The sequence below is a fragment of the Cynocephalus volans genome, chromosome 8 (assembly GCF_027409185.1).
Source record: "Cynocephalus volans isolate mCynVol1 chromosome 8, mCynVol1.pri, whole genome shotgun sequence".
NCBI classification, from domain to species: domain Eukaryota; kingdom Metazoa; phylum Chordata; class Mammalia; order Dermoptera; family Cynocephalidae; genus Cynocephalus; species Cynocephalus volans.
Genome location: NC_084467.1, coordinates 17,392,523 through 17,419,540, shown reverse-complemented (window position 1 = coordinate 17,419,540; position 27,018 = coordinate 17,392,523).

The window sequence follows — 27,018 nt, the reverse complement described above, 5'->3', positions numbered from 1 at the left end:
CTTCCCCTCAGCCCCTGCCCCCTGCCTAGGCAGCCTGGACTCCCAGAAAGCACTGCTACTGCCCACCACCCCCTCCACCTGTGGGGAAAGGCCTGGTGGGAGGAAAGCGCAGCCCAATGTGGGGAGAGGCTACAGTCGGAGACAGTCACAGACTGGAAATGTCCCCACCCTTCCTGTTCTGGCCCAGCTGAAATGCCCCTTCTCCTGGGAAATCCCTGCTGAGGCCCTCCCCAGCCCCATATCCAAATGACCCCCTCTCTACAGGTGGCCAAACTGACGCTTCTAGATTCTGAACCTGATCGCGCCCGCCCTGCTTACAGCCCTCTGTTATGGTTCCCCATGGTTCTCAGCATGAAGAATGAAGTTCCTCAGGCTGGCATCTGGGACTCTGCAGGAGCCAGCCCCCTTTCTCACCACTTGTCATTCCCCGGGATGCGCGTGCGCGCGCACGCACACACACACACACACACACACACGCACGCACGCACAAACACACACACACACACACACACACACACACACACACTGTGCTCCAATCAGACAGAACTGCTGTTTCTGGAACGTGCTTCACTCTGTGTGGCCTCTTGGTCTTTGCTCATGCCACTCTCCCTTCCTGGAACAACCCATCCATTTAAAGCCTGTGGCTAGGTTGAAACTTGTGCTCTCAGAGGCCAAGAACAATGTCTTTGCTGTTGTATCCCTAGGGCAGAACCTCGGCGAGAGGAGGCTTTGAGTACATAACAATGCAGGACTTAATTAATTAATCATTGAAGGACTGCTCCTAATCTTTTCCCCATAAATTTGACGAGAACACAATAATTAAGCCCCTGTGTTTTTACAGATTCTCTCCAGATATAACAATCCCAGATCCTTTAAGATTTCCATATTTTAACTGATAGAATCCTGAGCTTCTAGTAGGAGAATACATGAATAAGTGAATGCGTAAATGCCTGGAGGAGTCCATAAGTGAGTTAGCAAGCGAATGGGTCAGTGAGCAAGCAAGTTAGTGAACTAGCGTGTAAATCGGAGACTGGTTGAAACAATGAAGTGAATGGGTGAATAGATAGATGGGTGAATGAACGGATGGGAAGGAAGGAAGGAGGGAAGGAAAGAAGGAAGGGAAATGAAAGAGCAAACCCAGCCAGGTGGAGGGGCACTGCCAGTAAGGTCAATGGCACAAGAGAGCAGGTCAGTGCCCTCCAATCCATAAGCTTCTGGGAGAGCCCCCAAACCCCACCCACAGTCCCCAGACCACAGGCTCTGTAAGGGCGGCAAAACTATGGATCACAGGCCATATCTGACCCACTGCCTGTTTTTGTAAATAAAGTTTTATTGGAACACAGCCACACTCATTCCTTTATGTATGGTCCATGGCTGCTTTCACGAGACAGCGGCAGAGTTGAGTAGTTGCAACAGAGACATATGACCCACAAAATCTAACATATTTACTATCTGGCCCTTTCCAGAAAACATTTGCCTGTCTCTCTAGGAGACCCTCATGGTGGAAGGACCTGAACTGGAGACCTCCCCAGGACCCTCCCATGCTGCTGGGATCCTCCTGGCCTCCAAAGCGTACCCGCTTGCACAGCTCTAGGACTAGGTCCTCCCCATCTCTCCAGGCAGCTCCTCCAGCCTGAGGGCAGCTCGGGCCTTCGAGAGCTTTTCCTTCTGCCTAGCAAGCGGAAATGTTCTGTCCTGCCTGTCCCCACCCTCGTCCCGACCTCCCGCCTTGACCGCGGGTGTTTACCCCGACCTCTGCCCTGCGGCCAGTTCCTCACCAGCCAGGACAGCTCAGGCCTGGCTGGATCTCTTTCTCAACCAGGGAGGCAAGTGAGTCACCGAATCCAGAGAGGGGACATCTGCTGGGCGGCAGTTCTCAGCTAATCTCACTAATTCTGTGTGAGAGGCCCAAGCCACCCCTGTGGCCGCTTGTTTGCGTTAAGGCCTGGCGTGGAAGCAAGGCGGCTTGAGAGGAGATTCACTTACCCAGGATTGTGGGGTGTTTGGACCCCGAGTGTTTATTTCAACTTTGGTTTTGTTTTCAGCTCCTGGCATGATTTCCCAAAAGAGCCAGGGAGTGAAGGGCTCTCTGGCCTCAACTAGGCCTGTGCACTAGGAGGTAGAGCTGCTCTCATCTGACCCCATGCACATTTCCATGACCACTCCACAGACGAGCACACACAAGTTGTCCAGTTACCATTCCAGGGCTCCTGTCTTCTCTCTGCCTTTCTCATTCTGGAAGCTTCTAGCATTGTACTCAAGAACCACGCAGAGACTCAGTGGGTTGCTCTGGACCCATTTTCCTTGTGCTCCGACAGATTCCTGGCGGGCCCATGGAGGGGCCAAGACACTCTAGACACAGGTGGGGACCAAACACAGTTTCCCAGGGTGGCCGTGGTTTCTGCTAAGGCAGGAGGCAACAGCTACATCCTCACAGATGTCCTTTCCCTGAAGTTAACACACAGGGCAGCAGGGCAGGATGTCTTAGACCCATTTCACAGATGGGAAGACTGATACTTCCAGACACTGAAGGTCTGGAGTCTAGAAGGCTTCCTTCCCTGCATTGTTCCAAGTCGTTTTTGGTTTTGTGTTTTGTTTTCTTTCCCTGTTCAGCATGCCCACTGCCTCCATAACTGCATACAAAGGGCCCACAGACTTGGGGGAGAAGAGGAGGGAGAGAGAAATAAATGAGGAAGTACAGCAGTTATGCACATGAGCTCCAGAATGAGACAGGCCAACACTACCACTACTTAGCAGAGCCCCGCTTTCCTCATCTATCCAAAGCTCATGGCTTTCTGAGGGTAAAATGAGGTCATGGGTCAGGTGTCGGGCCCAGGGTCTGGCCTGGCCCAGCAGACACCCCTTCCTTCCCTTGATGCAGGGTGCTTCTTAGCTCTCACTATTCAAATCCAGACCTTGATCTTGAGCCTAGCGTGTCACTGTTGGCATGAACCCACTACACCATCCCCACCCAACCCAGGGAGGCCCAGGAGGGGCCGTGCCGCCGTGGGAGCATACCTGGCCTGTGGCTGCCCCCATGGCGTCACCTGTGCACATTAATGAAAAATTCACGGCCCGGAGCAGAGCCAGGACAGACCAGGAAATTGCAACGTCGCGGGCGCCTTACCTCAGCCCTGCTGCACACTCTCTGCTTTTATAGCTCCACGTGTAATAACATAAAAGTATAATTTATTAAAGTATCACTTTAAGTGGGGATGGCAGGAGGGGGTCCATGCCCATGGGGCCGTCAGTGCCATATTGACCAGAAATGCCAAGGGTGGGGGGAAGGGCAGGGTCTCTGTGCTTACCCGCCTGTTGTCACAGCACAGTTGACTAGGGGGTGGGGAATGTCCAGCAGCAATGAGCAGCCGCAGGACGGAGGCACCAGAGCCTGGAGCGAGAGCTGGACTCTGGATTTGTATTCTGGCTGTGTGACCTTGGATGGGTCGGTCACCCTCTCTGAGCTGCAGTTTCGTCAACTGTAAATGGGAGAAATTGCTGAAACGTCCTGAGTCCCTCCTTAGTGGCTCTGCTACTAGGCCTGTTCCTCCCAGAGTGAAAGAGACATCCAGGCACTGAGCTGTGCCAGGAAATGGCCCTGGGATCGCCTCATTAAACACGAAGGGGTATTTACACTGGGAGAAACAAATATTTATCTCTGGATGGAGAAGGAAGAAGGTCTTTGGAACCCCAATCTGGCTCAGCCCTGCTCGGCAGGAGGGGAAGGAGGGGAGGAGGGGGGACAGGGAGGACAGACGGTGAGGGCACAGGGGCAGGGCTGGGAGTCAGGCAAACCTGGGTTCAAATCCTAGCTCTGCCACCACCCAGCATTGGGTCCTCATGCCCCTGTGCCTCTGTGTCCTCCCTAGAAACATGGCACTGAGAGCACCCCAACATCTCAGGGTGGATGAAGATCCGGTGAGGTGGTGCACGCCTGGAACAGGGTGGGTGGTCGGTTGTTACTGACTCTACACCAGGCAGGGTGCAGCTCTTGAGGTCCTGCAGGGAAAACGACAAAGAGGCAGCAGGACTTCCTGCTAGGAAAATGGGGTGGGGGTGAGGTCTCGCGTGGTGACCTATACCCCTCCAAGGAAATGGTAGCACCAGGGAGCCAGGCCGGTCAGCACGCTGCCTGCACAGAGTTAAAGTAACTCAGTAAACATGCACTAGGTGGCTAGATGCACAGCAGCCCCCTCCTGGCCTTCAGAGACCCACCTCCCCAAAGGGAATAATGGATGAGCCGCCTCACAGGGACAGGATGCAAAATTTCAAAATGCAAATTCAAGAGCCTCAATTCAACTAGGGAATTCTATGGTGTTTCCTGCATGGGGTCTGGGTGCTAAAATGGAAGAATTTCTAGAATCCAGCTGGTTCTCTCCATCTGCACAGCTACCACCTGGCCCATGCCACCATCCTCTCCTGCCTGGACTATTTTGGTAGCATCCTGGCTGGTCCCCCTCCTCTGTTCTTCCCCACTAGAGTCTTCTCACAGCAGCCAGCATGTTCTTGTACCTTGGAAGTGGTTGGGGGCGTTTGGAGTTGGCTAAGAGGAACCCTATGGAATGGACACAAAGCAGGAGAGGAGGGGGTCAGATGTGGGAAGAACTTCCTGATCGCATGAAAGAAGCATCTTCGATATACCCTCAGGAAGCTACAGAGGGCCTGAGCTTCAGCTGCTGGGGCGGAGGCAGAGAGCAGGCCCAGAAGACCACAGAGAGTTGCAGACACCAGGACATCGGCCAGCTCATGGTGTGACCGGACTGGTTAGACAGGAGCAAAGGCCTTCCCTGAAGTCCTGGAGCTGAGCAGCCACCCCCCTCTGCCAGACCTTATTTATTTAATGCCGTGGTTGTTGAGTTTGGTGTTTGTTGAAATGACTCTAGGGCTCTCCTCCCACGAGCTCCAGGTCCCACTGAGAACTTGAAAGTGACATTCCTCAACCCAGCTAAGAGGAGGGGAGGAGACTGGCCAGAGGAGGGAGTCATGGGAAGGGCAGCTGAGGACAGCCTGGGGGATGCGGCCAGGGTCTCAGCAGGAAACGGACTCTCTCAAAAGGGATAACAGAAAAGGGATTCACAGAGGCAGGGGCAGGGTTAAGGGAGACCGACAAGCAATGGTATGCACCAGGACCTGGTAACAGTGGGGAGCTGTTACCACCCCTGAGCCAGCAGCGTGAGAGCTGCGGAGGGACGAAGCCAGCCCATGGCGACAACTCAGCAGAGGGAGCTGGGAAACAAATACTGCCACCCCCTCAGCTCCCACCCTCCCATGGGCTGAAGCCCACCCCAAGCTAGAGAGCGAGGGGCCCAGGTGGAGCTGCCTGGAGTTGTCAGGTCCCAGACAGAGCCCAGAGACAGCCCGGGGAAGGGACGGAGGCAGCCTGGAGGGGCAAGCAGCTCTCACAGGCCCTCACAATTGTCCTTCTGCAGAAGAACTGAGCAGGGCCCACTGTGGGTTTAAAATTTCTCTTTCAATCTTGACCTACAGTTCCAGGCCTTCCAAAGACCCCTGGCAGCACGTAGCCCTGTTCTCTGGGGGAAATAAGTGAAGGGGCTCCAGGCTCTTCCCTTGTAGCAGATAAACAGCACCAGCCACTGGGGAATAAGACCCCTTCCCACCTTCCCACCTTTGCTCACCTCCTGCCCTCTGCGGGGCCACCCCTTCTCTCTCTGTGTCCCTGGAGAAGTCCTGTTCCCATGGTAAGGCCCAGCTCCAATGTCACTCACTCTGCATAGATAATGACAGCTACTTACTGAACAATAAATAGGTGCCAGCAGCTAAGCTTCATGGTTAAGACTCCCTGACGTCACTCAGACCTGGGTTCAAATCCCAGCTCTGCCCTTCCAAACTGTGAGTTCAGGCAGGTGACTGCCCCTCCTGAGCCTCCATTGCTTTATCTGAATAGTCCCTCCTCCCTGAGGGGTGACTATGAGGGTTCAGGTGGGCCCCAAGCCCTGGCATCACGTTTGAAACACAGGAGGCACTCGGGACTTGATTGTCACCACACTCACCTCCCTTGCTGGGAAGAAACCGAGGCTCAAAGAGGGGCCGTGACTTACCCAGGGCACACAGGACAAGGGACCAAGCTGTTATCCCCACCATGGTCTCACCCCGAATCCAGCCTTCTGGTCACCGCAGCAGGTTTCCACCTTCTGCAGGAAGCCTTCCTAGGTTGCTCAAGTGAGAAGAAATCCCTCTATCTTGGGTGTGATTCCTATAATTAGAATAACAGCTGTCACACATATAGCCTTTGTATGCCAGGCATTGAGTCTTCAGAACAACTCTATGAGGTCGTTCCTATACTCATCGCCCTTGATGAGAAATCTGGGGCACAGAGAAGTTGTCACATAGCTGCACAGGTCGGCATTTGAACCCAGCATCCTGGCTCTATAGAGTCTTTGTTCCTTTTTTCTTTTCTTTCTTTTTTTAAAATTTTAAACATTTTACTTTGATTTTAAAGCATACAAAGTATTTTTTTTCACCTACTTTGAGACAAAGGTCTTTCACATGGTTATGCTGATTGAAGTTCCATCTATCCCTGTTTGACCAAACCAAACCTTTTATGCATCACCTATGATTTTTACTCTGTCAAAACTTAAACATATTTGTGAAGCAAACTAAAGGCAGTATCTGTGCAGAGATTATTAATTTTTTTCTAGTTTCACATAGACGTCTCATCTGTACCTCGTAAGATGACATTTTTTAGCAACTCCTTTTAGTGTGTCTGAAGTACTCAACTTAGTTTTCATAGGAACAGTGACTCATGTTTCACCAGTTTATGGAATATTTAATTAACTAATTATGGTAATGAGTTGAAGAGACATAGAAGATTTGGGAAGAAACACAGTGACTCTTAGGAAGTATATGACCCAATTCTTGAGAGCAGCAGTGCGTGGGGTGCTGCACACCCCGGCAAAGCCTCAGTAGTTGGTGTCGCAGAGAGATTGGAAAGATCATTTTCAAAGTCCCTACCGCACTGTTTACCATTGATCAAACTCTTACTGGAATTTACTGTGTAACAAGTATTGTGCTAAATCCATTCCACACCTAAGTTGACTCCTCACAACAACCCACTCTGCATTCCCTCTATTTTATGGAAGAAATTGGGGTAGAGAGAGATCACGGGAGTTATGAGTACACACAGCTAGTAAAAGGCTCAGACCAAGGTCTGTATGATTCTCAGGGTCTTTGTCTGTGACCACTCCCTAGCCCTGCCTCCTTTTCAGGTTTGCTCTGACCTGCCCATCCCCCACTAGACGACAAGACGGCTGCCTGAGGCCAGGGCTGCCTGAGGCCAGGGCTGCCTGAGGCCAGGGCTGGAGACTGAGCTCTTCCTCAAAGCTCAAGCTCAGGACTTCTCTTGGATGCAGGAGGGCTAAGACCTGCCTGTGAGGGGAAGGCCGATGGGGAGGGGCTGACTGGCAAGAAGGGCCAGAGTCTGGGGTTGCCTTCACCCTGGAAGCCCTGTCCCCCTACCCCCAACCCATCAGACTCACCACCTCTTGCCCAGATGGGGCACTGACCTCTTTGGTGGACTTGGGCCCCAGCAACCCTTCCACCTCCCCACAGAGCGGGGTTTTCTTTCTGAAATGCAAATCTGCACCTGCCCTACCCTGCCAGCCCCAAACCTTCAAAGCCCTCCCTGTCCCCGCTCAGGAGCAAACTAAGCCCCCTAGGCTGGCAGTCTGGACCCCCACAATCTAGCCCTGTCTGCTTCTCAGCTGCTGTCCCCTAAACATGAATGCTACCTCTTTCCCAGGACTTTCTCACATACCCTCCTACTTTTCTAGAAGTGGCTCCATATCAGGGATAGTTCCACCCACCCAACCACCCTCCACGCCTTGGCCTGACCTTAGCTTAGCCCACACCAAGTACTTGACAATTGTCACCTGAATCAGAACCACAGGCCTGGGAGATCTGGTTTCTGGTCTCAAACCTGTTTCCACTAATTTGTTCAGATACATCCCTCCGGGCCTCTGAGCCTCAGTTTCCCCATCTGTACAAGGAGGGTATGAGTGACATGTTCTCTCAGGAGCCCCCAGGGGTTCAGATGGTGTGGAGGTGCCCCCCCCCCCCCGCTCACATGTCTACACGCGCACACACAGACACACACATGGCTCTTGCCAGCCTCTCCCTGGGACACTGGGCTTCTCCATGGATTAAATTACCCACATTTCATTGGTGGGAGGAAGAGAGGCAGGGCAGGGGAAGGAGCTGTGAATTCCGCACACTGAACCTCTCCCCGCAAGGCCTGACCCAATGCCACAGCCTGTCTGTGCCCATCTGCCTTTGGGCAGGGTCTGGGCTGGGGGTGGAGGTAGAGGGAGGGAGGGCTCCCCAAAACCAGAATACCAAAGAAAAGACACCTGAGGAATTGCACACGAACTCACACACGCTCTCTGCTCATAGACACTACTCCATGCCCATGCAATCACACGTGCACATGCTTAAACATGCACTGCCACACAAATGCCATGTTCTCTTTTATTCATTCAGCAAACACGCACTGAGCTGGTGAGCCAATCTGCTGCGAGAGCCTCGCTCTCCATCACTCACTTGTTCGTGAAACGCACCTGGTCACCTCCTTACACACACACACACCCTCTGTCACCCACACAAACTCACATCCCAAGGCTCAAGCCGCACACTCCTTTCAAGCCCCGGGAGGGCCTAGCAACGTGTTCCCATGATGGTCAAAGCCAAAAAGAGGTAAGGACATCAGTAGAATAGAAGCGTGCCAGGGAGTTAATTAATACAAATATTATGATATTTTTCTGGATTTGGTAATGTTTGCAGTATTTGTCAGCTTAAAAATTGTGTAATTTGTTGTGGTTTCTTTTCTAATTTTAAAGACTTTCGTATTTGTAATTTTGTATTCTTTTTCATAAAGAAGGCCCCCCAAATTGAATACATTTCTGGCCTCACCAAGCCTGACCCACCCCTGCAAAACATCCAAATATTCAGGCCATCACACCCACCCTCTCTCACACTTACACTGTGGCACACATGTTCATACCCCCACGTAGTCTCATAAATCAAAGATGGTGTCACACACACCTCTGTACATACAGTCTCACACCTGCCTTCCCCTTCTCACTGCAGACAGGTAGACAACCAAGGACACCTCCAGCCCCACCTGGCCTCAGGGCAGGCCCCTCACTCCATCCTCCCAGGCTCCTGCCCTCTGACTGCAGACAGTCGGCACTCCCTGGCCTGCTATCAGCACTGGAAACACCACACAACCACTTGCCACAGATGCCAGCTACTCACCTTCCCACTCCAACCCCAGAACGGAACTGGACCGTAAAGCCACACCATGGACCTCCAGGATGCTATACACCCACTGCCATGTCAGCAGGTAACCCAAAGTCCATGGAATATTCTGGAATTTCCTTGGAGACCTCATTGCCTAAAGGGAGCTGGTATTGATAAGGGGATACAAGAATTGGAATTACACATTCCTTCCTGGGTTCAAATCCTGACTCTAACACCTGCTCTGTGCCCATGGGTAGATGAGTAAGTCTTCCTGAGCCTCAGTTTCCCCATTTGTAAAATGGGATAATAATTCTACCTTACAGGTACATTGTGAGGATTAACATAAGCAAAGTACAGAGCAAGAACCCAGTACACAGTAGCAGTCATTATTATTTTTTTTCTCCATGACTGCAGGAAGGGGAGGTGGGAGCCCTGTCCCCTCTGTACTGGCCCCTCCTTCAGCCCTCATCCTGGTCAGCCCCCCTTCCCTGTTGCTTCAGTCACATCACCCTCTCGGCCACCCGAGTGTTGGGATCACCAGCGCACCTGCTTCCAAAGGCTCTAATTTCCTGTAAGTGTAAGAATTCAGGTCAGACACGGCCCGAGGCCCACAGTCCCCCTCCCGGCGGAAACCCATAAATAACCCAGCTCAGCCGGCCTGGCCCGGGCACGAGACTTTCTCTCCTTACCCACCATCGCTCTGGGCCTCAGCACAGCCCTGCAGGCAGGTCCAGAGATTTCCACTTACACATGGTGAAACTGAGGCCATAAGAGAAGGATCTGAGTTTGGGATCCTGACCCATGCACTAGTAAGAATTCCTTTACAACATGTTCTTCCACCCCCCCGTGGCCCACGGTAAGTGCCCTCCCTTCAGTGCCCACCTGGCCACGACTTATGCCTGAAATCCATCCATTAGTGCAGGACTCAGCGAACTTTTCCTGGAAGGGCCAGAGAGAAAATATTTTAGGATTTGAGGACCAGACAGTCTCTGTTACAAATGCTCAACCCTGCCGATGTGGCCACAGACAACATGTAAACGAATGGACACGGGTGTGTGCCAGTGACACTTTTTTACAAAAACAAGGGACAGGCCGGATCTGGCCGTGGATTGCTCTCCCCTGTGTTGGCACATTGAGCCCCTCCAGCACAGCACAGAGGCTTGAGTCTAGAATCCTAGACTGTCAGACCCCCAAGGGCCCTTACAGATTTCAGCTTAACGTTGGTTAGAGGACGAAGCTGGGGCCCAGAGAGGGGACACAGCCTGTCTGTGGTCAGAGCTGGGACGGCAGACTCTTTGTCTAGTGTCCTTTCCTCGACATCATGCGTCCGTCGTCCAAGCACAAGACTCGTGGTCTCTGCTTGTTCCTCTCAAAGTTTCCTTGCAGTGGTGGTGGAGATCTAGGCAGGTTCATGTCTGTCTCCCACACTGGACTGGTGGGTTCCCTGAGCTCTGGGATTTGAAACTGGATCATCCCAGGGTCTCTAGTGTCGGTCCCGGCACCTGCCATAGCAGGGCACCGAGCCTCTATTCCAGCCCTAGGCCTGGGGGCTCTGAGCCAGGGTTTCCCAACTTTGGGACTGTTGGTAGCTCTCTGTCCTGGGGAATGTCCTGTTCATTGTAGAGTGTTTAGCAACATCCCTGCCTCTCCCATCTAAAGGCCATTAGAATAGCAGGGGCACACACACACTGCCAGTTATGACAACCAAAACTGTCTCCAGATGTTGCCAGATGTCCCCTGGGAGGTAAAATCACCCCAGGTTGAGAGTCACCGCCCTAAGCCAAGAGCACACCCTGTGAGAAGGCTCTTTTCTTCCCCTCACTCTGCCACAGCTTAGCAGGAAGGCCCACACCCACCCCTCGTGGCCTCAGTCTCCACAGCCCGGGATGGGCCCGTGTCATCTGTGGCAGCTCCGGCTGGAGGGAGGGAAGGAGAAACAGGAATGCGACCACAGCTGCAGGGCCCCAAAGTGCTGAGGAGACACGAAGACGGTTCCCTGTGAGTCAGGGCCCAGGAATGTGTCGCCCAGAGTGGCCACGAGCCAGAGCCCCCCACACGCCACCCCCGTCCCCCCAGGGCATTTGCCTTTTATTAGAACAGAAAAGGCGGCAGGTGCCAGGTCTCTAAGAGCCCATTAAGGACCCAATAAACTCGAGGAGGGGCCGCTGAGCAGGGGCCACCCTGAGAAGGAGGCCAGGCCAGCCCTGCCTGGGAGAAGCGTGGACTTAGGATGGAAACCAGGGATTCTCACCCTGGCTCTGTCACGTTCCGGTTGTGCCTCTTCAGGCTGTCACCTCAGCTCTCCGGCCTGTGCTTCCTTTTCTTTCAAATTTTTGATTTTTAATCTTTATTGGATCAGAGTTTTTTTCCCCTAATTTTTGCTTGTAATGAAACCCCATACACCACAAGCTAAAACCGTGTAGGCCAAGCTAGCCCCCTCGTCTTCTCCCTCCCTGTCTGAGTGACCAGCATGAATGGCGGCCTGAGGCCTCAGTTTCCACATCAAGTGGGGGTCACCCCTGTGTCTTCCTCACAGGGCATGGGTGGATTTGAGGGAATGTGGGTGCTCTAAGATTGTTCCTGCCTCTTCCTCTTTCCCCTCCACTCCTGTCCCCCGTTTCCTGCCCAGCAAGCCCAGCCCCCACATCACCTCCTCAGGGCTCTGCCAGCAACTCCTGGAGCTCCCCAGAGCCCACCCCAGGTGCCCACAGCCCCCTGTTCCCCCTGCTGGTCCTGTTTCCACAAGCTCCCACCTGGACTCTAACTTAGAACAGCGTCGAGGGCCACACCTCCTCCCGGAAGCCTGTCTGGATGACTCATTTCCAGCACCCGTCAAGCACGAAACTGCAAGAAGCATCTCTGTGGACCCTCGCCCTCAGCTGGGACATTGTCCATGTGCCACATACCAGGCCAGGCCCTTTGCAAGTACTAACTCCTTCCATCCCTACCTCACAGCAACGAAGCAGGCACTACTCTCCTCGTGTTCCAGATGTGGAAACTGAGGCTCAGAGGGGTGGAGGGATGTGCTCCCAGTTCGTGCATTTTGCACAGCACCAGGAGGCCTGTCCAGATGTTTCAAACAGTTACCTTAACTTTTGGGGACGACATCAGTAGTTCTCATGCAATATAGAAACTTCTGATATTTTTTTATTTTTATGTTATTCTTTTGAAATATAAATAGTTCTTATCACTGCATCAACCCTTTGTGAAACAAAATAGATTAAATAAAGAAACTGCTTATAGACAGATAACAGGACAGAAGACAGCTCCTGTGTGCGCACACACACGCATGCACACACACATCCTGAAATAATGTGGGCCCAGGACATTGTGGGGGCTCCCCGGCCCCCCACATCACCTCCCACTCCCTGGGTCTCTGTGTCACTTGAGTGCCCTGCCATTGTCCTCCCCAAGCCTCTGGACTGAGACTTGTATCTTTAGCCTTCTTCTTATACCCTGCCCCAGATCCAGCTTTGCACTGACTGGTACATGGGGATTTTTCATTGTTAAAAACTCTGGGGCGGTGGGAAAGGCAGCTGTGGGGGTCTGGACTGGGTCCTGGGCCTCAAGACAGGAGACCTGGCCCTGCCGCTGAGGGAGGCTCTGGGGGTCTCAGGGCCCAGGTACCTCCCTGAGAAGCTCCTCCTTCCTCCCACAGAGCCAATGTCCCTCTCTCTTCCAGTTGTCGCCATCTCTACCTGGTAGGCACCCATGACCATTGGGTTTGCTTCTCCTGTCCACCCCCACCCCCAGACCTTGCCCAAGCTGGATCCAGACTTACCACCTTCCCAGAAGCCCTGGCTCAATAGGGCTCCATGAGAGTTTGTGCCCAAGGAAGCTTTTCCCCAGAGCCCTGGCCATGCCAGGAAGGCAGCCAGCACCCGCCCGGGAGGCTGCGAGGGGAGGACAGGAGCCCAGCCGTCCTCAGGGGCTCCCGTGTACACACTTGCCAGTGGCAGCCCGACAGCAGCTGGGTGGATCTTGGCAGAAAAGCCAGGGCAGGCAGGGCCATCGGCTGCTCTCCTGGCCTCAGCTCAAGACCAGAATGGCCAGCCCTTAGGGTTCACCTGTGCCTGCCATGGCCACCAGGCACCACCTGGCCCCTGCTGACCCTCCCATCCTCTCTGCCTCTGGGGCTATCACTCCCCTGGGCTGTGCTCTGGGGACAAATGTGCCTTCTTGACCACCCTAATGATAGTAATAACCCCAACACTGCTACCCCCAAACGTTTGAATTGTTCTTTTTATTCTTAGAGTCCTAGAAAGTTAGGCTTTTTCCTCTAATCTTAGAACATCTGAACCATCCCCTCTACCCCTAGAACCTTAGAGCATGAGGACTTTTTTTTTCCTTTGCTGCCAAGATGATGGAAGCCCAGAGATCTGAGGTCTCCAAATGATACAAATGAGGAAACTGAGGCCCAGAGATGGAGAGTGATTTGCCTAAGGTCACACAGCCCGATGATGGCAAGGGTGGGGCAAGGACTCCAGTGTGTGGTTCCTCTGTGCGTGCCTCTGGCTCTGGAGCCCCCAGCCCTTGAAGCAAGGAAGACTTCCTCTAGGACCCTGGCCCCCTTCCAAGTCTGCCCACCTTGAGGAGGTTTCCCACCCCCAGCCTCAGGAATGGCCCATGGGCCAGGCCTATGTCCCAAGCTTGCAGCAGGGGCAGGAGGCACCCCTTCCCCCAGTCAGGGTGCCTGGGCCTCCAATGCCACCCTCGAAATAGCCCAGCTCTCCAGCCCTCAGATCGGGTTGCAGCCTCGCTGTGCAGATGGGGCGCCTGGCAGGGTGCAGAGTGCTTCCCCTCACGCCGCCCCTCCTGCCCCCCACACGTCAGTGCTGGGGTGAGCCTTAAATCACAGCTTCCCTCCTGAGGAGTTCAGTGGGGACAGGAGCAATGGGAGCAGTGCCTGGGGCTGGTGAGGGTGGACACAGGGGTGACTATTAGTCACAGAAGAAATGGTAGGTAGGTGGGGAGGGGGACCCAAAGAGACGAATGACTTGAGGGTTCTTTTACGGCCACTTATCTGCTGTGTGGTCTTGGGAGAGTCACTTGCCCTTTCTGACCCTCAGTTTCCCCATCTGTGCAAAGGGGACAGTATCCTGGGTCACCCAGGGACTGTGTTACAGCAATGAACAGACAAAAGTCTTGGTCCTCGAGGGTTCACCTGCCCTGGGTCAGCTGATCCTGGCCCAGGCAGTCGGGTTCCAGGGCCGTCTCGGTAGCCCATGAGCTATATGCTGGGGGACGGGGAAGCCAGGGGAAGGATTGTGCTACTAAATTTATTTAGGGTGGTCCAAGGAGGACCCTCTGAGGATTGGAGTAAAGGCCTCTGCTCTGGACACGAGGGGTGGGGACCGTAGATGGGACAGTGGAGCCACACCCCCTTCTATCTCTCCTGGGCTCTAGGAGTGGAACTGAGGTCTATGTTGTGGGCCTCCAGCAGGACTCTGGTCCCCAATCCCCTAAGACTCAGCAGTGCCTGCCACCAGCAATTCAGAGGAAGGCTGGGGAGGCCAGGGAGCAAGGGCCTGGACAGCCGGGGAGTCCTGGCTCCAGCCCTAAGTCTACAGGCAGTGGTTGGAGTCCCAGATGGCTTCTCACCTGGAGTCTGAGGAGTGAACAGGAGGCCATGGCAGGAAGGCCCCCTGCCTTGGGGACACCCCTGTGTGACAGGGTCGGGGCCCTGGAGCTTCAGGGGTGCTGATGTCTGTGGTGGATGGGGGCTATGAGTCTCCTTCCTACTAAGGGCCACACCCCTGACACTTCAGGGCCTCCAGGAGCAGTTGCAACACACCCGACCTTCACCCCTAGGCAGTACCCATTTAATCCTCTCAGCAGCCCTGTGAGGGTGCAGCTGAGGAAACTGAGACTCAGGGAGCCTAAGCAACTTGTCCACGGACGCACATCTGGGAAACAGCAGAGGTGGCTGAGCTCAAAATTCACATGCTTCATTTTTTTAGGGGAAAAAAGATGTATTCAATTTTTTAAATCTTATACTGTTTGCTGTCCTTGTTGTTAAAACAGTTGCTTATTTAATGTCTTTTTATTTGGAGATTTTTTTATTTGCTCTTTTAAAACACAAAATCACAAATGCATTTTGGAACAAATGCATTTTGACACAGTGTCCTACTGAGTGCATAAAACAAGCCAGTCATCTCTTCCCCAGCCCCTGTGTCCGCAGCCGTGGGCATCTCCTTCCATGCCTTTCTCCAGGCCCAGCACTCTCCTAACCCTCAGCCTCCACCTGCCTTCCAGATGCTTCTTTCCTTCGTCAGTCCAGAAACATTTCTTAAGAGACTACTACGTGCCAAGCCTTGTCATGAGCACTTGGCAGGCCCATGGCAAAATTCTCCCTTCCTGGAAAACCATGAGGACAAATGCGTGAACAGATAAACACAAGGGAGCTTGGGTGTACTTGTTCACTGATGTGGCCCAATTACCTAGAGTGGGACCTGCCACAAAGTGGGTGCTCAGTAAATATTTGTTGATTGAGTGAATGAATGAATGAATGAATTCTCTGAGATGGAGAATCCAGAATACAGAGCCAGTCTGGTGGGAGTGGGTGTTGAACTTGAGGTACCCATGGGCCGCCGAGGTTGGGGGGTGGCGGTCAGCTGTCCAGCAGTGTTGGACGTCAGAATCTGGAGCGTGGCTGAGAAATGGAGCAGGGAGAAGTGCTGTTTGGCTCACACTCAGCTGCCCTCCCCCCAAAGCTGTCTCCTCCTCATGTCCCCACACCTCCCTTCCCAGGGCATTGACAGGGGGGTCTGAGAACTGCCCCTCCCAGCCTCAGACTGGCCAGCCCTGCCTCCCTCCCTCTCCTAAGCCGCCCCAACAAAAGCTGCCCTTGTAGGAGCCAGGACCATTGTAATTAAAAAGGAAACATAATAAAGCCCTGCTCCAAAGCCAAATCCCCATCCCTACAGCAGACGCCTGGGCCCGCCCCTCACTGCCCACGGAGGACACATGGCCCCTTTGTGTGCCCCGGGTAAGGGCCACTCCTGCCCTGCCCCACCCGGCCACTACCCTCCTTCCCCTCCCCTCCCAAGCACCCCGATGGCCCTAGCATCCTGGCTGAGAGGGCCTGGCCTCCTCTTCACAATGAGGAAACTGAGGCTCAAAGAGGAAGAGCCTGAACTCAGGCTCCTGACTTCCTGCCCACTACTCCTTCAGCCCAGCATCTGCCCAGCAGGTGCCCTCTCTCTGGAGCTCCATGCCCCAGAGCAGGAGTCACAGAGGGACAACAAAGAGCTCAAGTCACAGAGCCCCCTCTCACACACCCAAGTTGCAGGGGACCTCAGCAATTGAGCCCCACACACTCCTGAGAGGTAGGACGCTGAGGCCTGGAGAGGTTTGCAGGCAGAGGCAGACATGGGAGGAAGCTCTGGGCCTCCTGTCTCAGCACAAAACTCTCCCCATGGAGCCACCAGCTTGTCCTGACCACAGAACCTGTCACTCCAGGAAGGGCCCCAAGGGTGAGTCAGTTTCCAGGCATCAGCGTTAGGTCTCTGAGGCTGCAGAAGAAAGTCCTTTTATGGCTGGAGTTAAGACCCTACGGGGGGATATGAGAACTCCCAGGGGCTTCCAGAACGGCAAGACAGGAGCCCCCTGCACCAACAGAAGTGCAGGGTTGACTGTGAGCTTTAATGAGGATGATGGTCGATCCTTATATCTCCCTTCAGAATTCCAGAAGCCGAGGAGACCCCTCAAGGCCCCCGCTCAGCATCTTCTCCCAATTGCGCCAGCCCCAGCTTCTCTGGCCATCTGCATAGCCTCACGTGCTGAGGTCAGAGACACCGGCCCTTTGGTCTTATCCCAGAGGTCCCCTCCTGTCTTCCCCGGGGCCTCAGTTGGGATCAGCCCATGGCATCACTGTGGCTCTGGCTGAGATCCTGCCCACCTCCACTGTCAGGGGTCCTGCTCCTGACCCCCGCCTACCTCACTCACCCTCCTAACTACAACCCCCAACACCCACACTCCCATTTGACCTAGATCATCAGATAATCCCCACAGAGGTGACTACAGCCAGCAAAGGCTCAGAGGGGGCCCAGGAAGACATCACAAGCCTTCAAGTGACCAGGGAATGGGCCCTCCCAAAGGTGCTATGTAATGCACAGTGACGGGATATATGGGGAGTTGTGCTTCACCGCCAGGCACACATGAAGACACGCAGATGGGTGTCTGCTTGAGACATGGGTATCACTGGTGTGCAGACAGGCAGGACTGTGTCCAGAATAATTGTTTAATTAATAATAATAAACCACCACTTATTGAGCATTTCCTCCAAGAGCTCTGTCCATGTGGCTTCATTTAAGCCTCCCTTCCTTTGGGGAAAGATAGTCTCATTATTCTCGTTCTACAGATAAGGCAACTGCCCAAGGTCACCGGGCCAATGAGCACTAGAGTTTGGACCCAGAGTCAGGTCTGTCTGCATTCATGCCCTGCAAGGGGTATGCAGAAGGTTAAAGCCAGCCAATTCCATCGGATGCTGTGACAGCAATCCTGCCCTCGGCATGGCTGATGGCTTCCGATGTAACTGGGGTCCCAGAGGTACCAGTCACCCACCCGTACTACTCACATTGGCCAACCCCAAGGAGCCCCAAAAGTGTGTGCACATGGAAGAGTGGGTGGGAGTGTGTGTACAGTGTGTGTGCATGTGCGTGTTCAGGGCGGTGCTGCACAGGCCTGGGGTGCGATCCTGGGATCCCACCCATGCACTGCCATTTCCTCCTCTCCCCATGGTCCAGCCTCCTTGGCCAGAAGGATTGAGGACGGGACGCCCCTGGGCACCCGAGGCAGGGAGCAGCCAGGAGGGGGGCAGCATGGGCCCCACGCCCTCCTGTACCCCAAGAGCCAGCCAGGGCGGGCAGGGATTAGGCAGATAATGCCTCTTGTAAGAACAAGGGATTGTTGCAAAGGGGAAATGAGAGTGGGGGGTCGGGGGGCCAGTTCAGATTTCTGCTGGGGTGAAAACTGAGCCCCCCGGGAGGAGGTGCCCCGCCTGCCAGGCTCTAATCCCCGTTGTCGTTCTCACCAAAACCCCAAAGAAGAGGCTGTTCATGGGCAGCAGATTCCTGGGATTCATTAATTCAGGATTTGCAGCAGGGGCTGGCTGCGTCCCTCCCTGCAGGCAGCAACCTGAGCAGGGCAGGTGGGTGCTGCTGGTTGGGGACACTCGGAGTGAACGGGAAGGGAGGCCAGGCTGAAAGCTTCATGAGCTGGGGCTTCCTGGGCCACAGAGACCAACGGATACCCCCCAGGCTGCTCAGAGCCCTGGAATCCAGGGGCAGCTCAGGGTCTGCTGTGGCGGTGAAGGGAGCAGAGTTCACCTCCCACCCTTGCTCACCCTGGAGCTATTTCTGTTTTACCAGTTTTTAGCTACTGAGTTCTTTTTCCTTCTCTTTACAAGGTATAATGCATACAGTAAAATGTACAGGTCTTAAATGAGCAGTGGATGAGTTTTTACCTATACTCAGGATCAAAATATAGAACACTGTCATCGCCCCAGAAGGTTCCCTCATATCCTTTCATGCGAATCCCCTCACATGGCAACCACCCATCTGCTTTCTGTCCCATACATCGGTTTCAACTCTTCTAGATTCACCCATGTGGTCATATGAGAGATTGGCTTTCTGTGGAAGACTTCATCTGAACAGAAGGTTAAATGGATAAAATCAGTTTGTAAATCCCTGGATCTTCCCGGGCCTGAGGAGTCTGGGCTTCTACACATTTGATTCTTCAGATTCACCTCCTGGACTTTTTCAAATCTTGACTCCCTTCCCGTCCCCACCCCAGACTGGTGTCAATCCCTCCTCCTGCTACTGCCACCTCTGATCACTGCCTGCCCCAGTCAGGATCCCACATGGCTGTTCGCCCAGCCGGTCCCTCAGCCCACCCTCAGCTGCGCTCCAGAGCAGCTTTCTGAATGCATTCATCAGTCTTCTTCCAGAACCCACAATGTCTCCCATTGCTCATGGGAGAAGGTCCGAGCTTCTTTGCCTGGCATTCCAGGCCCTTCAGAGTCTAGCCCCTCTCCACCTCTCAAATCCAGTCTGGCACACTCCAGGCTCCATCCACAGAACCACTCTAGGTAAAGCCACTGTGATCTTTCTCCCTCTTTCTCTTTCCCATGCCTCTGCTCCTGCCATTCCCTCTGCCAGGAACACCCTCCCTCAGGAGCCATCTGGATCCAGCTCAAGCACTGCTGTCCCAGGAAGCCTGCCTTGAACTCCTCGCCTGCCCCGACTGGGTCAGGTTCCCACTCCATCCCCCGCCCCGGCACCAGGTCTTCCAGACCAACCCCCCTTGGTCTGTACGCACACCGCACACTGCCACCCCCACCTCGACTTCCAGCTTCCAGGGACGGTGTCTTATTCAGATCAGGATTCTGGGGCCCAAGCCAGGGTTGGCACATAATAAATCTCAGCAAGGTCCTGCCACCGCATCTCCCCTTACCCTCCTCAGCTCTGGCCTGGCACACACCTGGGCACAGAGAAGTTGGATTGGATTGAATTATATTAGCAACATGGCATTGAGGCAGAACTGAGAACCAAGGTGGTGGGACAGACAGGAAGGAGAAGGTCACAACAGGTTCTCCAATGACTAGATAGGTCTGGGTTCAAATCCTGCCCCAGCAATTGTATGACTTGGTCACTCCAACTCCCTGAGCCTCAGTTTCCCCATCTATAAACTGGGCATGCAAACAATATCCACTTCACTGTCTGTTTTTTTGTTTTGTGTTTGTTTGTTTGTTTGTTTTAGGATTCATTGACACTCTGTGTGCAAAGGCTTGGCATAATATTGCCTCTGACTGTCACCATTAACAAGAGAGAAGGGGAGGTAAGTATCCAAATGGCAAAAGGTGGGAAAGACAGGGACCGCACCCCCCCCCCCCAAGGCCAGCCACCTCCTCCCACCAGCTTCCAGAATCCCAGCCACAGATATTGAGACCTGGCTTGTCTAATCATCTTCCGGCACCAGCCTTCCTGCCTCTGCTTGGTGGAGAGGTCAGAGGCTAAAACTATCAAGCCAGGCAGAACCAAGTGGCAAGCAGGTAAGGCATGAGTTTCATAGCAGCACTATTCACAGCAGCCAAGACACAGATACAACCCAAAGGCCCATCACCGGCTGAACGAATGAGCAGAACGTGGTCTATCCATATGGCGGAATATTACTCAGCCATAAGATGGAAGGAAGTCCTGACACATGCTACAACATGGATGAACCTTGAACACATCATGCTAAGTGAGGGACACATAAGACCACATACTATATAATTCCATTTATACAAAACACCCAGACGAGACAAGTCTATAGAGACAGAAAGTAAACTAGTAGTTGCTTAGCCATCAAGCCTTACAGCTTAAAAAAGTGAATTGTAGGTATGTGGGTTATAGCTCAATCAAGCTGCTTTTTAAAAAAGCAGGTGGGGGCAAGTGAGGGAGCAGGTCTCCGCGGGGAGAATGGGAAAGGTGGCCAGTGGCAGAGCCCAGCCCTGGCTTTCACCATGTCTTCCTTGTTCTCCCACCAACCATGCAGAGAAAGTTGTCCTCACACCCATTTTACAGAGGGAACAGCTGAGGTTCAGAACATGCCACCTGAAGTCACACAGCTGGAAAGCTGGGATTTGAAATCAGAGAGACGGGCCTGGCCTGGGCCTGCCCACCGGCCCCCTCCTCGGGCTTCCCTGACACTCCAGGAATGTGAGACTGGCGTCCCCAGCCTGGCATGGGCTGCCCTCGGATAGGCTGGAGGGCAGAGGGAGCGGCCATCATGCTGGCAACAGCCCCAGGCAGGTCCCCACAGGTGTGGGCATCCCGGCTCTGCCCACACAATGGCTGCCCAGCCCTGTGCCCAAGGCCAGGGCCATGTCCCCACCCTCAGGGCAAGCCTGAGCAGCTGGAAACACCAGCCCCACCTGATGGGAATCACCTGGGTGCCCCAGGTGCCCTTAGGGGCCTGGAGTGGTGACTGGAGAGGGGACACAGGCTGCGTGCACTTGTGCAGCGTGTGAGTGTCAGGTTTGTCTGTGCCACTCAGGGTGTAGGCAGGAGAATGCAAGGCACATGTGTCAGAGAAAACGCAGGGGTGGGTGAGAGAGGATGTGCCAGGTAGGAGGTGGGGGTGTGTCTGGGTGTGTCCTGTCTGGGCCTTGAGTGGAGGGGACGGAGGTGGACCTCATGGGTGTGTGAGGCGTGAGCACGGGGACTGAATGTGGGACCATGTGGGGGGTGTGAGACGGTGGCATGCCTGGGAGACCTGAGAGGTGACAGTGGGTCAGGGAAGAGTGAGTGTGTGAGAGTGTGAGCACAGGCGTGCGGCATGGTCATGCACACTCACTAGTGTCCTCTTCCCATATGGCTGTCACCCTCCAGGACCTGCCCAGCCACCTCCTGGATTTGTTTTTCTCTCCCCCTTGACTGCCCCTCAGGCTGTGAGCATCCAGAGGACAGGCTCGACCCTCCAGGACACTTCTTACCATCCGTGAAGCCGTGGGAGAGCCCTCGCCCCCTGAGCCTGGCTTCACACATCTGCACAACGGACACAAAATAGCTCAAGCCTGCGGAGGGGGCGCTGTGAGGCGTCCACAGGAATAAATGCAAAACGCAGGTGAAGAATTCAGCAGCCGACCAAGTGGGCGGTGGGCGAGTGAGTGATTGCACGGGGGCCATCGGGAGCCCTCCCCGACCCTGATTTTGCCCTGGCCACTTCCCCTCCAGCCAAGGCCCCAGAAAGTTCTGGGCTCTAAGTCCTCTCCCTGCCTAGGCAGCTCGGGGAGGGAGAAGACATCTGGGGTCAGGACCCACCCTCCCAGGTGGGCAAGAGCAGGCCCCAGGGAGCCAGGGCTCCTGGGGAGGCAACACCCAGAACCCCAGGTGTTCTGCCCCAATGGGGACAGGTGGAGATCTGAGGACAGGGTGTGGGCTCATTACCGATGTGTATTCATTCAGCAAACCCCTTCTAGGCACTAACTCTGTGCCAGGCACTGGGGATGCCAAAATCAATGGGGGCCCCCACCCTTGCCCTCAGCGTGTCTGGCGTGGGAGGAGCTTTTAATCCAGTGCTGTGTGTGCAGAGATGGAATCGCAGAAGCTCAGAGGAGGGCCCCAGACCCAGGCTAGGGTGGGCCAGGGAAGGGTCCTAGAGGAGAAGGGTATGGAGATAAGACTGCTGCAGGTGTTCCGGGCTGAAGGAACAGTTTGAACAAAGGCCTGGTGCTGCCTGATCATCTATCCTGGGGTGAGGAATGCTGGAGATGATGCTGGAAAGGCCTTCAGCACCAGTGGCAGGTCTGGCACATAAGGCTAAGACCTAAGGTGCAGTCCCAGCTGTGAAATCAGGCATTGTTAACAATTGTCACTCTCACCCCATCTTGACAGAGGTCTCGTGGTGTGCAAAGTGCCTTTATATCCAAAGTTGTACCTGGTCCTTGTCATAATCCTACCACGGAAGTGGGATAAAAAGCCCACTCATCCCTTTTTACCTTGGCCACCAGGAAACTCAAAGGCTAAATCGAGCACTTACTTGCAATTACAAAGTCATCCCAGAAGGCTCTTCTCTTTTTCCACCCTCTCTTCTCTCTCCTTTCTCTCTTTCACTTTGCTTGTTTTCCTCAAAACAAAACAATCAGAAGAGGCAAATGGATTGCCACCTGGTGGCAAATTTTGCTGGGGGCAGGGAAGGGTGGGCATATGCCCAGGTTCATGTGTGATCATTCATTCATATAAGCATGTGTGTGCAGGGGTCCACCTAGAACTGACACATGATTGAGGGGGTGTGCATTCAAGCAGCTGTACAACCACGCGCATGTGCATGTGTGTGTGGAAGGGGCTTCTGGAGCTGCACACAGGTGAGTTTACAGGTGTGCCACAGTGTCTGTGGGCCTGGCCTAACCAGGCCCCCAACTCCTTCATGCTCTCTTCCATCACCCCTTCCAGCAGACTCTCTTTCTAATCTCTGCCTGGCACACTGCCAGCTCCAAAGGAAACTGAGGCCCAGAGAGGGGACATCACCTACCCCAAATTCCTCAGCAAGATCAGAATCTGGATCTCTTGAGCTCTGGTTTGGGGCCATGCCACCCTTCACCTACAGGATTCGCCCTTCCCTGCTCTGTGACCAGGGGCATGTCACTTAACCTCTCTGAGCCCCTGTTCCAAGCAGGCTTCCATATCCACAAGAACCTGCTTAAAAAGCTTAGAGAAGAGGTTTGTTAGATGCTGGTTGACTTTAAACAATGAAGATCCTCTCCCTCTATTTCTCCTTTGAAAGAAACAATTTTCAGCCCCCATGGCTGTGAGGAGGTATCCCTGGCTGTGGGGCCATGTGACATCAGGCAGTGGCTATTCCTCTGTGCCTCACTTTCCTCACCTGCAAAATGGGAGGGAGAGTGCTCTTTGCACATGCGCACTCCCCTTCTTCAACTTTGCACAGATGACCTGCATTCCATCTTCCCTGCAGCAGCAATGGAGGGAACTGTCGCTGTGCCTGTTTTACAGACGAGGGGATGGGAGTCCAGGCCACACAGCTCCCAGGGCTGAGCGCCCAGCTTCTTAACCACGACCCCGCACCACCTGTCAGAATGGAAATTCTCCTGCACACAATAGGGTCAGAACCTCAGGAAAGGAGGCATCGGCCCCACCCTGGGAGCTGCTGGGCTGGGCACCACACCAGCAGGGTCCCACTGGGGCCGTGTCAGCCACATGTGATGCAAAGCAATTACCCAGTCTAATGGAGAGAAGGTGCCAAAACACGTGTATTTACAAACCAGCCGCCACCCAGCCAAGCTGCAGCCCAGGATGGTTGCGAAATGCAGCCTGGCAGGTGGGCCTCAGAGGCACCTCCCAGGCCAGTGCCGGAGTCCAGGCTAGCACTGTCTGAGCCATGGACACCAAGGCCCAAGCAGGGCCACTACAGGCATGCAGGTGACACTCAGGGCAGGCCATAGGGAGGGCCAGGCAAGGTCATCCCCATAGACTCTGAGACCTGGGCCCCTGGTCTCCCAGCTGTGAGGCCGGAGGCAAAGCTGGGTCTAAGGGAACACTTTAGGCCACCTTTGAGGCTCCGTCTCCCGCCACCTCTTCAAAGGTCAAGTCCAGCCTCGTTTGTGGAGAGAAGAGGACAAGGGAAAGGTCAGGACTTGGGACACCCCCAACTGCCCTCTCACCCAGACACCCCCTCCACCAGGAACACTGCCTGGTTCTGCCACTCATTGTATGACTTTGAGCAAACGACTTAATCTTCCTTGTGCCTCCGTTTTCACCACCGTAAAATGGGGATAATGACAGTGCCAGCCTTACAGGGCTGTTATGAGGCGGACGTGTCATAACACGTGGATAGCGTGACAACAGCACAGCCCGGCACACAATAAGGTCTTGCTAAATGTTAGCCATTGGTGTGCTGGTAAGTGTTTAACAGCAGGCTCTCGGGGCACCAGGGGGAGTCTTGGTCTTCCGGCGTTGGCCGATTTCCATGGTGCAAATACTCTCACCGTGACTGCGTCTAAGCCACCAGCATGACATCCCTGAACATGAAACTGGAAAGATTTGAGAAATAGCACACTGTCATATATGACTGAGCAAACAACCCTAAGAGAACAGGCGATATGACTTGTTGAACTGTGAGTTTATATAATTTAACTTTCAGTAATGCTGTGTCTAACAACTGGTTTGCAAATTCCGGAGGATTTGACAATCAGCTCCTGCAAGCTGGTGCAAGCCGGCTCTGGCTCGCCACCAGTCTTACTGTTCACAGTGTGTCACAGCTCCTTGCCTTCATACAAGCCATTCCTCCTGCTGCAATACCCTTTCCACCACCCCTTTCCCCTTGGCAAATTCCAGTTTCCTCCATAATCTAGACAAGATACATTTTTAAATCCCTCCTCAGTGAGGACACCGTGTAAGGTTCATTAGAATCTCAATGGACCCTCGTGACTATGAGGTAGATGTTTATGGCTCCATTTTGCAGATGAGGAAACCGAGGCTTGACAAAGTCTGTCAGTCAAATGATGGCCTTCCCGGGTGGGGACAGACTGTGCCAGGCGTTGCTTTCCACAAGGACCAGGTGGGCGGACACTGTCCCACAGGGCTTGAAGAACATTCACTTGCCCATTTGCATTTTCTCTCTTATGCCTTGGACTCAGGCATTAAGCCTCCGTCTCTCTGGGCTAAGCATTGCCCTGGCCGGACAGCTGGGGTACAGGAAGCTGGGGGAGGCCCCTGGGATGGACCAGGAGAACCAGGCAGAAGCTAGATAGGGCAGGAGGAGTCGGTGGAGCTCTGGGACCCACTGCCGAGAGCTGGGGAGCATGGTGGGAGGGGAGGCGCTGACCCACCTGCCGGCCTGGGGGAGAAGCTTCTGGAGGAATGTAAGCTATGAGAGAGGAGAGGGCGGGCAGGCCCGGGCAGTCCCAGCGTGCCCCCTTGGGAAAAGTTGTGGGGGAGGGGGAACGTAGGCCAGAGAAGACCCTGGCAGGGCCCTTGGCCCTGGCAGCTGCCCCAGACTCATCCATTATGGGGTCTGGGAACCCCAGTGGGTCCTGGGAGGAGGAGGGACCCGATGGGCCCATGGCTGCCCAGTGAGGGTGGATCTGCCCTCCTGGGGCCCTGCTGAGGCAGGGAGGTGGCACGGGGAAGCGAGTGGGATGTCACAGACAGAACTGGGTTCAAACCCAGCCCAATCACTTGCTTGATCATGGCACCTCTCAGCCTGAGACTCAGTTTCCCCTCCTGTAACTCTACCTCTTGGAATCATGCTGAAATACAGGTAGTATCCAAAGTGTCTGGCCCATAGCAGGCGATAATCGCAATCACAGTAATAGCAGCCAGCATCTCCAGAGAGCTTATCTAGGCACGGCACCATGTGTGAGCTTCACATGTGACAACCTTCGGCCTCTCAATGACCCTTGGAAGTCGATATACCAATAACTGTCTTAGATAGGAGATAAAACCATGGCACAGAGGTTAGGGATGTTTCCAGGCTCACGCAGTCCAGCAACCGAGTAGCCAGAGGTCTGGCCCTGACCCATGATCTGTGCAGGTCATTGATGGCAGTGATGTGCCCTGTTCCTGAGTCCTCAACCCCGTGCACAGGAACTGACAGACAGCAGAGCACAGAGACTGTTGAATGAACAGAGGTGCCCCCCAAACATGATCCCTGAGGCTCCACATTATTAGGTCCATGCCCCAGTGATCCCCCAGATTTGAGACCAGGTTGGTCCCCCAGCCCCACCTGGCAGCCTGACCTTCCTTTGCCAATGTAGACCCAACCTTGGCACTGAGGTGCTGTGCAATTCAGGCAGACTCCATCCTTCTCTGACTCTCAGTTTCTACACCTGGCAAGGGGGATGGGATGGAGAACTCAGAAGGGACTTCCTCCCAGGCAGGGACTCGGGCCTGAAGGATGTGTCACTCCCCACCACCATCCAGAAGTTTCTAAATCATCGTTACAAAACCCAGGGATGACCCAAGAGTGCCCTCCCAGCCCTTCGGGGACAGGGGGAAGCTGGCTGACTGAAGACAGCCCATGGGAGGGGGAGGACTGCAGGGAGCAGGAATGAGCAGGGAGGGATAAGCTGCCCCCCTTGCCACCAGGCCCAGCCCTATGTGCACAAACACACACTCAGAGCAGGGCTAGAGGTCCATCCCATGTGTGCCAAGCCGATTCTTTCTCTCCACACCCCCTTCCAAGGGCTGGGGCCCCAGGAGCCCTTACACTATGCTTCGTGGGGCCTTGGGGGTCCTCGCAAATGTGGAGCACAGTGCACAT